We start from the raw sequence: 14,736 nt of genomic DNA on the forward strand, positions 1-14,736 counted from the left end.
ATCCTCGCAATATCCTGAATACCACAATTGATTAATATGTCAAGGTCCCAAAGGCCATAAGAAATTTGGCCAAAGTCAGATGCAGGAAAAACATCAGTGGATTTATGATTCCAACAATTTCTTCATCCTTTTAGCCTTTTACTAAATGTTTTACTTTTTCTCACCCAGTTTGAAATTCCTGCCCTTTCCCTCTGGTTTGCTGCTCTGCTTCCAAGTGCACATGTCTCCCAAACTCCTGCACATTGGGGAAAACTCGGAATCGCTGTGCACACACGTATGAATAAAGAAAAGGCCACCGCGCTTCAGGGGAGCACCGAGGCCAGAGACCTCCAGATCGCTTTGGGACATCTCCAAAAGAATGGTGTTTTCCTAACAATGATATCTTACCTATCAGTTTTAACGGTGCTTTCTATGTAGCATTTACTGAAAATGTTCAAATGCTCCAGAGCTAATAATAAGATCATTTCCTGTTCTCCATTTGAAGAATCTTTGAATGTTTCCTCCTTGGTGTCTCCATGAGATACAGGTTACTTTGAGGTCAAGTTCTCCTGAGGGTAGACACAAATGATGACAAGCCGCAATTAAAGAGATTTCTTGAAATCATTCTTTAAAACAAAACCAAATAAAAAGAAAACCAGTGTCGTAAGCAACTGTTTTGTCACTTTTTAAAAAAGATTTATTTTTATTGGAAAGTCAGATATCCTGAGAAGAGGAGAGATAGAGAGCAAAATCTTCCATCCATTGATTCACTCCCCAAGCAACCGCAACAGCTGGAACTGAGCTGATCCGAAGCCAGGAGCCTGGAGCCAGGAGCCTCTTCCAGATCTCCCATATGCGTGCCGGGTCCCAAGGCTTTGGGCCATCCTCCACTGCTTTCCCAGGCCACAAGCAGGGAACTGAATGGGAAGTGGAGTAACCGGGATTAGAACCAGCACCCTTATGGGATCTTGGCAAATGCAAGGCAAGGATCTTAGCCACTAGACTACTGCACTGGGTTCTGTTTTGTCATTCTTTAGCCAAAGTTTCTGCTGAATCCATTCCCAGAGGGCTGCGAGTAAATGTGAGGACCAGTCCCACATGCTATGTGGTGGTGCAGTAGACAAGGTGGGAGAGCAGCAACTGCTCCAACAGGCCATGCTTACTGTAAGGCAGCAGACCCTTGTCGGAAAGAAAGAGAACGTGAGAGAAAGAAAGAAACAAAGAAGAGGAAGGAGGCAGAGACGAAAGGAAGGAGAAAGAAAGAAAAGGAAGGAAAGAAGGGAAGAAGGAAGGATAAAAAATGGGAATTTGGAAATCTCTGTTACTAAGCCCTTATTCTATATGACCAAACAACAGGCCTAAAGTCCACCTCCTCCAGGGTTAAGTGTTCAAATCAAATTCTGAGTTCCTCTGAATCACGAGTGTAGTCTGTGTGTTTGCAGGTACTAAACTGAACCGGGTCATTGTCCTCAACTGCACGAAGCCCCAACACCTCCAGACATGTGCAGAGAGGTGGAGAAAGCAGAAAAGTTACAGGAAATGCAACCCAGTAAGTCTGCACTCGTGCATTGCTGAGAAAATCCAGACATATACGAAGAGCACCATGATGGCCGGGGGAGTCAGATGGCTGCAAAATTCTGTTCAAGGTACAGAAAAAGTTTGGGGGATGGAATACTCCCCCCATCCTGGGAAATCGCAGCCATCACTGCAGGTGGTCTGAGGGTTACAAAGGGTAGAAATCACGAACAATACCAAACACAGTGTAAGCACCTATTGCTAGATGATTATTAGGTGGGTGAAGTAACTGTGTGTGTTGTTGCCAGAGCCAATGGGGACAAGGGTTTCTGGAGGGTAAGTTGTGGGTCCTGGTTCCTCTGCAGACCACCCATTAGAGGTAGCACACACCTTTCCTGGTGGGCAGCCAGGGTAGCAGGCAGGTAGGATGTGATCTTGTTAAGTCACCCACAAACCTCATTCTTTTTATTTAAGAAAAAAAAGGGGGGGAAAGAAAATGGATGTCCTCATTGTTACTTATTTTGTAAAGATCTCACGATTGTTATTGTTATTATTATTTACAGCACAGGTTCTTCATTAGGAATAAAAGAGTTGCATTCAGGAGCCAAATCTGAAATGATGGTAATCCTCGGAGGGCAAGAAGGAAGAAAGATTTAGCAGCTCACCCTTTTATGAATGTTACGATTACTCTTTATTACTTAGCACTTACACGGCACTTTATTTTTTCCAAGTGCTTTACAATCCTTAATTACTTAATCTTGAAATATATTTAGAAAGGCACTTGAATTTATTCGATGCTGCTATTCAAAACCTATTTCGCCCCATTTTCAGCCCCCACTCGTGGCAGCGGGCTAGCTCCTGCTGGGAATAGAGGTGCGGAAAGGGCGGCTGTGAGACGCGATCTCCTGAAGAAAAATGCAAGGGGGAGGCAGCCGAGGAGAAGCCAGCCTGGGTTCAAATAACAATAATCAGTGATAACTACTGCTCTCCCCTTCCCCTTGGCATTCTTTGCCAATCCAGCGTCTTTCAGTGTTTGAAATAATCAGCAATTTATAAAATGCAATAAATATAGATTATACATACCATACACAACAGATTTTTTTTCCCCAACTGAATTATGTCGCTTGTCATGCAAACACGTAGTCCTGAACCAGTTAAAAAACAAAGGTAGTGATGAAAATTTCTGGAGTCCGGCTCGTGGGTGCAGGGTCCTTGAAAGAGAATAAGAAAGGGAAAACGAAACCCAAAGAACAATATCATCACTCCATCAGCAGTTAAGTTGAGGCTACTTATGCACGATCAAAGACTACAAATACAGTTTAAACAGCATGAACTAATCGCTGGGTTTGCCATATGAAATGATTTTTTGAAAAAGCAAAACCAACAACAATCTTTGTGCCACCGCCTTCAGAGACTGAAGACTAATTTTGCGATGCCAGCTCAGCTGAGGTAGTGGTAGGGAAATTAGGGTTAAGAGGTTAACCTCCCTCCCGCGTTCCCTTTGAAGATTCCTCTGTTCTGGGGGAGCGGGTAATGAAAATATTTTTCCTCCCCTATTGCAATCAGGTCAGTGGGCCACACACAAAAGCCGCTGGCATCATCGCACGCCAATGCAGCCGCAAGCCTAGTGGTGAGAAGGGGTGGGATTCGACTCAGCTGCCTTGAGAAGGCCAAATCCAAGGGCAGTGGACAAACTTCCTTCTCACTAGATCTCCCTCTCCAGCTAGTGTTTCAACGACAAACAGACACGCAGAGATGGGACTCCTCCTTCTGCCTCTCCCAGGGAAGCACACAGACTGGGGCCCAAAGCATTAGCATGAAGGGCCAGTATGTGTAAAGATGAAAATGATGGTCTTTGCATATCCATTTCCTTTGCAAAGAGGGGCTGTGGCTGGCAAGCCCCATCCATGTGGTTGCTTCGTGGTGGCTGTTTTTCTATTTTCGTTTCTGACATTGAGGAGGGATGCATAGGAAATTCAGGACCCAGAAACTTAATAAAACAGCTCTAAAACGTGACAGCATTTATGAAAAAGATTAATTACCAGGAGTAAAGAGGCCTGATGCCAGGAATTTATAGGATTGATACAAATACGGTGCCCTGCTGGGCTGCTAGGCTCATAAAATGCAACCCTAATCTCCAGGCCTATTATTGTTTTTGCAGAAACAACAGGCTTCAGCCAGGACAACAAAAGAGTGTATAATAGAGTTTCAGTAGGGGAAAAAAAAATCACTACAGCCGTGGAAAATAAACACCTAGCTCAACCTTCCCTTAAAGCACCAGTCTGCAGAGCGCCATTGTCGAGTTCAAGGCAGAAGGCTGGTGCAAAGAGGAGAACCAATTAGTAACAAGGAATGAGGCCGGCAACCATACAGTCCGTCGTCCTGCCCTGATTGGCAGCGGGCAGCTTGTTCTTTATTTGGGAAATAAGCTGGCTGTTTTCCTAAATAAGAGAACCAACCGCTCTTGTAAACCCACGAGAAGATCTTCGCTTATAATCACTAATTTAGCTCCCAGTAAACAATTTTGTTTAAGTCCCCCTCCCCCTGACGGTCCTCCTTTCGCCTCTTGCCCATCTCTTATAATTGACAGTCAGAAACACTTGGTGAAACCACAAATTAGTCATGGCAGGAACAAGAAAAGAAGCTCAAGTCAGCAATTGGATTACACTAACCAATCAGACCGGCGTCTGCTTTGTTTGTACTCGCCACACTGACGGTGAAGACAGAGACAGCTTCCATTACTACTAATTTGAGGTCTGCATTAGATTCACGTTGAAGACTCATGCAGGTTTCCTGGGGAACCGATGGCAGGGCTGCGGTGTTACCTGTGTGGGTGGGTCCCTAACATGAAGGGAAAGCATGAATGGACGGGTGCCGCAAAGGCCGCCCTACCTCGCAACCTGTGCCTGTGTGGGACTTACCTTGACAGTCTCCTTCGTTCGGAGCATTTGTTTATAACATATGGTGTCTGTTTCACAGGCTAACAGTGACTTTTTAATTTGAAGTCAGACCCAATCAGTGGTCCTAAATCCTCACTGTCTCCGGGATTAATTACGGGCACTAGACAGCGGTAGCAATCCTCTCTCCTTGATAAGCCCCATAGACAAATTGGCAAGAGGAGAAAATGGGCCTTTCCGAGGTTAGGGAGGAATGGGAACCCACATGCACAGGACCCCACCCGTGGGAAACGGGAAGACAAAAATGATGAAATTACTTCCATTTTTGGAACATCTCAGTAAAACCGAGCCACTCAAGACATGGCGATTCTATAGGCTTGCTCGCTCACTTCCCTCTCAGTAGAGCAAATTCAAGAGCCCTGTGTGTCCCTGCCTCCGGAGTGACTTGATAGTTGTTAAAACCAACAAGTCGAACACAAAAGCCAGTAACCCCAGAAGCCATAGTGAGGGCGGGGACTCCCGCAGCAGCAGTCTGACATCCCGCTGCCAGTAGCTGTACACACAGGGACCTGGTAAATACTCAGGGATTGCCGTCTCCGTCCACGGCCAGAGCGGCCGCAGCATCGCTGACAATAACACACCTGTGATCCGCGCATGTCTCACGGTGATGTCGTCACCATCTTTTGTGAGGATTCACTCCCCTTCACACAGACACTCTGCAAGTTCATGCAAGAATGAAATTAAGCGATCATCTTATTATGGCGCAAAAAATATTTTTTTTTAATCCATGAACGACTTCTTTTTTGTAATAACATTATCTTCCACAAGATGCCATGCATACATGAATTTCCAAATTTCTTTTTACACCAAGGTAAATTTGTGGAAAATTCCGCTTTCCATAACCTAAGGCATCTTCATAGCTTAGATGCTAAAACTGGTGAATTATTTTAAGAATGTAAATGAACATCATGTGCTTCTAAAGTCAGGGAGGAAGCAAATTATTTCTTGAGACGCCTTCAGTCCTATTTTTCAAAAGCAAAGGTATTTTATTGAAGCAGGCTGACTTTTTTAAGATTTGATTTTTTTTATTGGAAAGGGAGATTTACAGAGAGAAGGAGATTTACAAAGAGAAAGATGTTCCATCTGCTGGTTTACTCCCCAAGTGACCACAACAGCTAAAGCTGAGCTGATCTAAAGCCAGGAGCCAGAAACCAGGAGTTTCATCTAGGTCTCCCAAGTGGGTGCAGGGGACCAAAGATGTGTGTCATCCTCCACTGTTTTCCCAGGCCACAAGTAGGGAGCTAGATGGGAAGTAGAGCAGCCAGAACAAGAACCGGCGTATGGGATTTAGCCACTAGGCTATGGTGACTGCTTGGAAACTGCCCTTTGTGTGTACTCATGTGCAAACTCCTTAGGTATCTGCAATATTCGGGGCACTGCACTAGGACTGAAGGTCCAAGGGTGTGAGAAAGCCCTGGGTTCTTGCCTTCGGGGACAGCAGAAGAGAAAGGGCACCGGGTTGCTCTGATGCCTGGGGCCAGGTGTTTGCCTGGACAATGACTTTTGGCTGTAGTCACAAGGAGTAGGGCTTACTTAGAGAAGCAAGGCAGGGAAACTCAAACCCCACCCTCTCACTGGAAAGAGCACAGCATGGACAAGGTGCCTGAGGCGGGAGAAGGCAAATTCTTTCAAGAAACTGGAAAGAGCTTGGACTGGTAGGTGTGACCACGGCTGGTGCTAGGCAAAGTGGAAGATGGGGGCCAACTACAAGGCTGGCGTCTTCCTCTTCTTCCTCTTCTTCTAACTTTAAAAAAAAAAATCTATTTTTATTGGCAAAGCAGACTTTACAGAGAGAAGGAGAGACAGAGAGAAAGACCTTCCATCTACTGGTTCACTCCCCAAACTACCATAACAACCAGAGCTGAGCTGATCCAAAGCCAGGAGCCAAGAGCTTCTTCAGGGTCTCCAGAACCTGGGCCAGGGGAGCTGGATGGGAAGCAGAGCAGCTGGGACACAAACCGGTGCTTGTATCGCATGCCAGTGCTTGCAGGTAGATTGGTCATCCAGTTGAGCCATTGCACTGGCCCCACACAGGGACTTCAATAACTGCAGAACCCTACGTCTCCTTTCTCACTAAGTCTTCTGCTCTTGTGGGATCTTCAATTATGAATGAATACAAGTGTTCCATCTCACTTTGTAAACTGAAAGATCTAAAGACTTGCCTCTCCCAGTACTCACAAGCGATGTAGAATATAGGAACTTAGGTTTACAGTCTGAGTTCTCAGACAGCCACGCTTAAGTAGCCAATGACTTCAAAGCTGTAGCCACAGCGTTTTGCACTTGTGCATGTGAACAGCAGGTTTGTCTCTGTATTGTGGAGTTCCCAGGCATCCAGGCGCACATACTCCTATAGGCAACTGAAGGCAGCGCTTTTAAGGATGAAATTTGGGAATCAGGGGTTTGGCACAGCAGTTAAAGATGTCACTTGAAATGGCCACATCCCACACTAGCATACCTAGCTCTCCAGTTCTTCCTGAGATCCTTGCCCTTAGCAATGGACATACTGCCTGGATGTTTAATAAATTATCTTCCTGTTCTCTCCTTTTAGTTACCCTCTTCAATTAAAAAAGTGCTTATAAATATATATATATATATATTTCCCTGAGCCAAATCCTGCTTTTGTATGAAGGCAGCAGCAACATTCCTTCCCTGGGTCTTGGGAGCAAAGATGCCTCCTCCACTCAGCCCTCCAGCACTGGCCCTGGCCACAGCAGGTGAGTCGTCTGGGCTTTGTCTCCTTTTGTAAAGCTTGTGAGCTTCATTTTCAAGGGCAGGAGCCAACCATGAGGAGTGATGTCATCCCTCAGTTGCTGAGAGCAGCTACTATAAGAAAACCCACTCGGCGCACCTAGAAGTTTGCTCATTACACAACTTGGCAACAACTCTGCAGGCTGTTTTTTGCTCACCTCTCCTTGCATTTACCCTTTTTTTTAAAAGATTTACTTATTTTTATTACAAAGTCAGATATGCAGAGAGGAGGAGAGACAGAGAGGCAGATCTTCCATCCAGTGATTCACTCCCTGAGTGGCCACAATGGCAGGTGCTACGCCAATCCAAAGCCAGGAATCTCTTCCAGGTCTCCCACGCGGGTGCAGGGTCCCAAGGCTTTGGGCCATCCTCCACTGCTTTCCCAGGCCACAAGCAGGGAGCTGGATGGCAAGCAGGGCTGCCGGGACTAGAACTGGTGCCTATACAGGATCACGGTGCATTCAAGGTGAGGACTCTCACCACTAGGCCGCTGCATTGGTCCACTTATCCTTCCTTGCGTTTGCCCTTGCTATAGTAAATGAGCAAGTCCAACCAGAAGATGCAAATGTCTACAAGGTAGCCTTTGTTCTTCCCCCGTGTATTCAGAATCCTATTCTTTCTTTCTTTGGGGGAGGGCTGAAATTGGAAGTGGCTGTAGGAGTCACCCAGCCCATCCCAGGCATCAAGACCCCAGTGGACTCCCAGCAGGACCTAGTGCGAAGTTTATGTTAGTGCAAAAAAGTCTGAAATGTTCCCATATATATTGTTTTGTTTTTCATACTATACATTGTATTTCTTTTTTTAAAAGATTTATTTGTTTTTATTGTAAAGTCAGATCCAGAGAGTGAAGCAGAGACAGAGAGAAAAATCATAACTGAGCCGGAGATGAGCTGAGCCAATCCAAAGCCAGAAGCCAGGAGAACTTTTCTGAGTCTTCCACATGTGTGTGGTCCTAAGGCCTTGGACCATCCTCAACTGCCTTCCCACGCCATAGGCAGGGAGCTGGATGGGAAGTGGAGCTGCCTGGATATGAATCGGTGTCCACATTGGATCCTGGGTAAGCAAGGTGAGGACTTTAGCCATCAGGACACTGCTAGGTGCCCATACTATACATTTTCTATGAATTTCTCTTTTGAAGCCCTCTAAAACTTAAAAAAAAAAATTTGTAAAGAGGGCCAGCACCGTGGCTCAGCAGGCTAATACTCTGCTTTCAAGTGCCAGTTTCTGTCCCTGCTGTTCCATTTCCTATCCAGCTTCCTGCTTGTGGCCTGGGAAAGTAGTTGAGGATGGGCCAAATTTTGCAGATTCTGCATCCACATGAGGGACCTGGAGGAAGCTCCTGGCTCCTGGCTTTGGATTGGCTCAGCTCAAGCTGTTGTGGCCACTTGGGGGAGTGAATCAGCAGATGGAAGAATCCTCCTTGTCTCTCCCTCTCTCTGTAAATCTGCCTTTCCAATAAAAACAAATAAATCTTAAAAACAAACAAACAAACAAAGCCTTGGGACCCTGTACCCACACAGGAAAACCAGAAGAAGCTCTTGGCTCCTGGCTTCGGACTGGCTCAACTCTGGCCATTGTAGCCATTTGGGGAGTCATCCAGTGGATGGAAAATCTTTCTGTTTCTCCTTCTCTCTGTACATCTGCCTTTCTAACAAAAATAAGTCAGCATTTTTCAAAACAAAATCTATAAAGCGCTTTAATAGAGGAGTGCAGAGGAAACAATACTTGAAACGCTGCAGTGAGAGATGTCTGGTTCCCAGGAAGGCAGCAAAGAACTTGGCCGGGGCTTCCGCATGCAGCCGCACATCCTGGGGGGACGCTGAGTGGAGGGGCATGGATGAAGGAGATCATAAAGCCCCACATTTCCCCTTGGATCATCCGGAAGAAAGGCAGCTCAGGGAACAGAGACACTGGATAGATTCCGGATGAAGGACATTTTGAACCCCCTGGGAGACTGCACAGCTGTCATCAACTATACAGGGGCAGTGAACTAGTGGGCCCAGATGTGTACGAGGTAGGGATGTGTGGCAACCAGTAGGGGAGCCTTGAAATCTGGTTGCAATAAGGAGCTGATAACACCCCTTTATTTCTATGTGGCTTGAGAGTCTAATGAAAATTCCAGGAGGGCTTTGAAAAATCTTTAACGAATGTATTCCAACTTGAGTGTGGGAGGCCAGGGTTCCTGAAATGCGAGACTTTTGAAAATAAGACCGGGGCCCGGCGGCGTGGCCTAGTGGCTAAAGTCCTCGCCTTGAAAGCCCCGGGATCCCATATGGGCGCCAGTTCTAATCCCGGCAGCTCCGCTTCCCATCCAGCTCCCTGATTGTGGCCTGGGAAAGCAGTGGAGGACCGCCCAAAGCTTTGGGACCCTGCACCCGCATGGGAGACTGGAAGAGGTTCCAGGTTCCCGGCTTCGGATTGGCGTGCATCGGCCCATTGCGGCTCACTTGGGGAGTGAATCATCGGACGAAAGATCTTCCTCTCTGTCTCTCCTCCTCTGTGTATATCTGGCTGTAATAAAATGAATAAATCTTTAAAAAAAAAAAAAAGAAAAGAAGAGTGAAGAAGGAGGTGTGTGATTCACTCTGTGTGATGTGCAACAGGCAATGAAGGCCTGCTAATCCCATGTTTTGCTGTTTTTCAATAATAGTTGCATGATTCAAAAGTCTAAAAATGAATAGTTGGCAGCCATTGGGTACAACAGGTCACCATTGAAATGTCTGCATCCCATAGCACAGTGCCTTATTCGAATCCCAGCTCCTCCTCTTCTGATCCAGTAGATATACCTTTCCAATAAAAATAAATAAATCTTTAAAAAAAATTTTTTTTTAGAGACAAGCCACAAGGGAAAAAAAATGACGGGAGAGAAAGATCTTCCACCTGCTGGTTCACTCCCCAAGTGGCTGCAATGACTGGAGCAGAGCTTATATGAAGCTAGGAGCCAGGAGCTTCTTCCAGGTCTCCCACACAGCTGTGGGGTCCCAAGGCTTTGGGCCGTCCTCTACTGCTTTTCCAGATCACAAGCAGGGAGCTGGATGGGAAGTGGAGCATCCAGGACTTGAATTGGCACCCATATGGGATTCCGGTGGTTGCAAGGCGAGGGTTTAGCCACTGAACCATCGTGCCTGGGTCCTGCAATAAATAAATATTTTAAGTGCAGCTTTGGGGGCTGGCATGGTATCAGATGAATCCTCTGCCTGCAGCGCCAGCATCTCATGTAAGCACCGGTTTGAGTCCTGGCTGCTCCACTTGTAATCCAGTTCCTTGCTAATGCCTCAGACAGCAGCAGAGAACTGCTCAAGTATGTTGAACCCTGGGCCCGGCGGCGTGGCCTAGCGGCTAAAGTCCTCGCCTTGAAAGCCCCGGGATCCCATATGGGCGCCGGTTCTAATCCCGGCAGCTCCACTTCCCATCCAGCTCCCTGCTTGTGGCCTGGGAAAGCAGTTGAGGACGGCCCAATGCATTGGGACACTGCACCCGCGTGGGAGACCCGGAAGAGGTTCCAGGTTCCCGGCTTCGGATTGGCGCGCATCGGCCCGTTGCGGCTCACTTGGGGAGTGAATCATCGGACGGAAGATCTTCCTCTCTGTCTCTCCTCTGTATATATCTGGCTGTAATAAAATGAATAAATCTTTAAAAAAAAAAAAAAAAAAAAAAGTATGTTGAACCCTGCACCCATATGGGAGACATGGAAGACGCTCCTAGCTCCCAAATTTGGACCAGCCCAGCTCTATCCATTGTGGCCATTTGGGAGTATAATCCACCTGATAGAAGATCTCTCTGTCTCCTCACCTTTCTTTGTAATTATTTCAAGTAAAAAAGTAAATTAATCTTTTAAAATGAGAAAGAGAAAGAATGGGGCCCGGCACAGTATCTTAGTAGCTAAAATCTTCAACTTGCTTGTGCCAGGATCCCATATGGGCGCCGGTTCTAATCCCAGCAGCTCCACTTCCCATTTAGCTCCCTGCTTCTGGCCTGGAAAGCAATCAAAGACGGCCCAAAGCCTTGGGACCCTGCACCCGCATGGGAGACCCGGAAGAAACTCCTGGCTCCTGGGTTTGGATTGGTGCAGCTCTGGCCATTGTGGTCACTTGGGGAGTGAAACATTGGACAGAATATATTCCTCTCTGTCTCTCCTCCTCTCTGTATATCTGACTTGCAATAAACATAAACCTTTTTAAAAATGATAAAGAGTAAATTTAATAGAAAAAAATTACTGTTTATAACTGGAAGAGTAGGCTGAGTCAAGTCCTGGAACTGAGTGAACTCTGGCGGGATGAACAGGATCTAGATGGGCAGGAAAGGGTGGTGTTCCAGAGAGGGATTCTTCAAAGAGGACAAGTGCCAGCATCCCTGGGACACGGGCAGGAGACAGGCAAAGGGGCCACAGGAGCAGCGAGTCAGCAGTTTAGGTCTGGGGGTGAGTTGGAGGCCACTGCTCAAATAATGGCTGGTAGGTCTTTAAGCGATGAAGTAAATGAGTTGTACCAAAAGTCCATCACGAAGTCCAGTGTGCATCCAAGAACAAAATGTGGAGATGGCCACGGGGATGTGGCCCTGCTGAGTGTGACATGGGGCCCACATCGTGTCCCAGGCTAGACTCGTCTCAACCGATGAGTTAGGAATCATGCCCAGAAGAGAGAAGCTACTGGCTTCATATCACAGTAAACTGAATTCCAACTTCAGGCAGCCCCTTTAGCTTGTTATGAAGCTCCTACTCTTCATGACCTGACCAGTACACAAAAACTAAGGTTGGAACAAGTACTTAGCCTAGGGGTTAAGACACACAGCAGAGGGCCCAAGTTCAAGTCCTGGTTCCAGCTCTTCCTGCCAGCTTCCTGCCAGTGCTGACTATGAGAGGCAGCAGGGCTTGGCTCCACAACTGCCTGCTTGCCATCGGCACAGCAGACCTAGCGTGTGCTCCAGTTGCTGGCTGTATCCACAGCCAGCCCTTAGCTCAACCCCAAGCGAGCGTCGCAGGCCTCTGGGGCGTGAGCCAGCAGATGGAAGCTCTTTCTCTTATCTCGCTGGCTCTCAAATAAGTAACAAATTTTAAAACATTTTTTAGTTTGTCTCATTAACATACCTGATCAAAAAGAGGGGTGAAGACAGATAACCTTCCAAATTACACGCCATTTAAATTGATCTCTGTTGGGGCAGAGCAAGGGAAGGCAGTTTAAGCTACTGTTTAGGATGTTGGCATCCCATCTAGATGCCAGTTCAAGTCCTGGCTGCTCCACTAAAGATCCTGCTTCCTGTTAATGTGCTTGGAAAAATCTGTAGACTATGGCCCTGCACCCATGTGGAATGTCTGGGTGAAGCTCCTGACTCCTGGCTTGGCCTGGCCCGGCTTTGGATCTTGTGACTTTCTGCAGAATGAACCAACAGATAGAAAGTTTATCTTTTGAGCTCTCTCTGTCGTTTAAATAAATAAAAAATCTTATACAAAATAATTTTTGACTCTAAGATCTGGTTTATCCTACTGATAAATAAGAAGGAACGTGCCGGGCTGGCATTGTGGAAGAATACCCATGATACCAGCATCCCATTTGGGTACCAATTCGAGTCCCGGGTATTGCACCTGTACTCCAGTTCCCTGCTAATGGCCTGTGAAAAACAGTAGAAGAAAGGCCAAGGGTTTGGGCTCCTGGCACGCATGTGAATGACCTGAGCAAAGCTCCTGGCTTCAGCCTGGCTCAGCCCTGGCCCTCACGGCTATTCTGGGAGTGAACTAACACATAGAAGACTTTCTCCATCTCTCCTTTTTTCTTTGTAACTCTTTCAAATAAATAAACATTTTAAAAATGAAAACAGAAGGTACATGCTTACTTACTTATTTGGCTTTATTGAATTACCTGATCAACAAACCAACCACAGAGTTGTTCTATGGACTAATGAATTAGTAAAAAAAAAAAAAAAAAAAAAATTACCAGAAAGGCAGAGAGAAAGAGAGACAGATCTTCTGTCTGCTGGTTCACTCCTCAAGTGGCCACAATGGCCAGAGCTTTACCAATCCCATCCAAAGCCAGGAGCCAGGAACTTCCTCTGGGCCTCTCATGTGGGACAGGGTCCCAAAGCTTTGGCCATCCTCTACTGCCTTCTCAGGCCACAAGGAGGGAGCTGGATGGGAAGTGGAGCAGCCAAGATACGATTCAGTGCCCATATGGGATCCCAGAGAGGGCAAGGTGAGAATTTAGTAACTAGGCCATTGCGCAGGGCTCATCAGTTAGTAAATTTTTTTAAGATTTATTTATTTATTATTTTTATTACAAAGTCAGATGTACAGAGAGGAGGAGAGACAGAGAGGAATATATTCTGTCCAATGTTTCACTCCCCAGGTGACCACAATGGCCAGAGCTGCACCAATCCAAACCCAGGAGCCAGGAACTTCTTCCAGGTCTCCCACGCAGGTGCAGGGTCCCAAGGCTTTGGGCCGTCTTTGATTGCTTTCCAGGCCAGAAGCAGGGAGCTGGATGGGAAGTGGAGCTGCTGGGATTAGAACCGGCATCCATATGGGATCCTGGCACATGCAACGCAAGAATCTTAGCCGCTAGGCCGCCACACCAGGCCCCAGTCAGTAAATATAAAGTACATAGCCAGTAGCTGATACAGATATTAATATTTGATAAATATCACATGCAGTTATATTTACATTACGAAGCTGACATTATTAGTCATATAATAATCCTATCTAAATGTTCTCTCCTGGACACAAAATCCTTGACAGTTTGCATTAGATATGTAAGAACTGTTTTGCAATTGAATATCTTTAAATAAATTGCAGGCAAATATGTAATTGACTCTTAAGATATTCTTACTGGTGTGGGAGTTGATAGAGCAATTGCTTCCACGAAAGTGGTTTTCGAAGAGATCACATGGCAACAAAATCACGTAATGATTCGCTGCTTTTGAGCTTCTTCTAAGCCCAAAAGGTGCCACAAGTTGTTTACTCGCCAGCTCAGCCATTAGTTTCAGAAAGACTGAAACCCACAACCACGCAGGTTCTAGTTGCCTTGCAGGAATCCCTCTGCTATAATCTCATAGTTTTTTCACCTAATTAATTTCCCCTTTCCTTGAACCAGAGTTTCATGAGTGTATCTTGTTTGGAGGAGATTAAGAGTCACACGCTTCATTAGCAAGGTGTAAATGATCAGCGAGACCCTCTCCATCCACCTGCTTAATCGGGTTAATGAAGCTCCTCTGCAGGGCCTTCCTAAGGCTGGGCTCGCTGAGCTCCCTCCGCTGCTTTCACTGTTCCGCTGCTTGAAAAACAGGCCAGTGCTTCAAGGTGCTGGCGGCTGGCTCTGTTTCCAACCAGGGAAGCCCAGTCTCCAAGGTACAGCCTGCTTTGGTTCCTTTTCAAAGACCAAAATACTGCCTGCGGGGATATGGCCAACAGGTGTTTTTGCCTTTTGCTTTGAGCGCGCTGCTCTTTCTGCCAGTGGGGCTGCGCTCAGCCCTGGCGGGTTGGTTGTGCGTGTTCTGCACAGTCCTAACTCCTTTCGGGCCTCTTGGCCATGCAAGCTCCTGCCAGGAA

The sequence above is a fragment of the Ochotona princeps genome, chromosome 6 (assembly GCF_030435755.1).
Source record: "Ochotona princeps isolate mOchPri1 chromosome 6, mOchPri1.hap1, whole genome shotgun sequence".
Lineage (NCBI taxonomy): Eukaryota > Metazoa > Chordata > Mammalia > Lagomorpha > Ochotonidae > Ochotona > Ochotona princeps.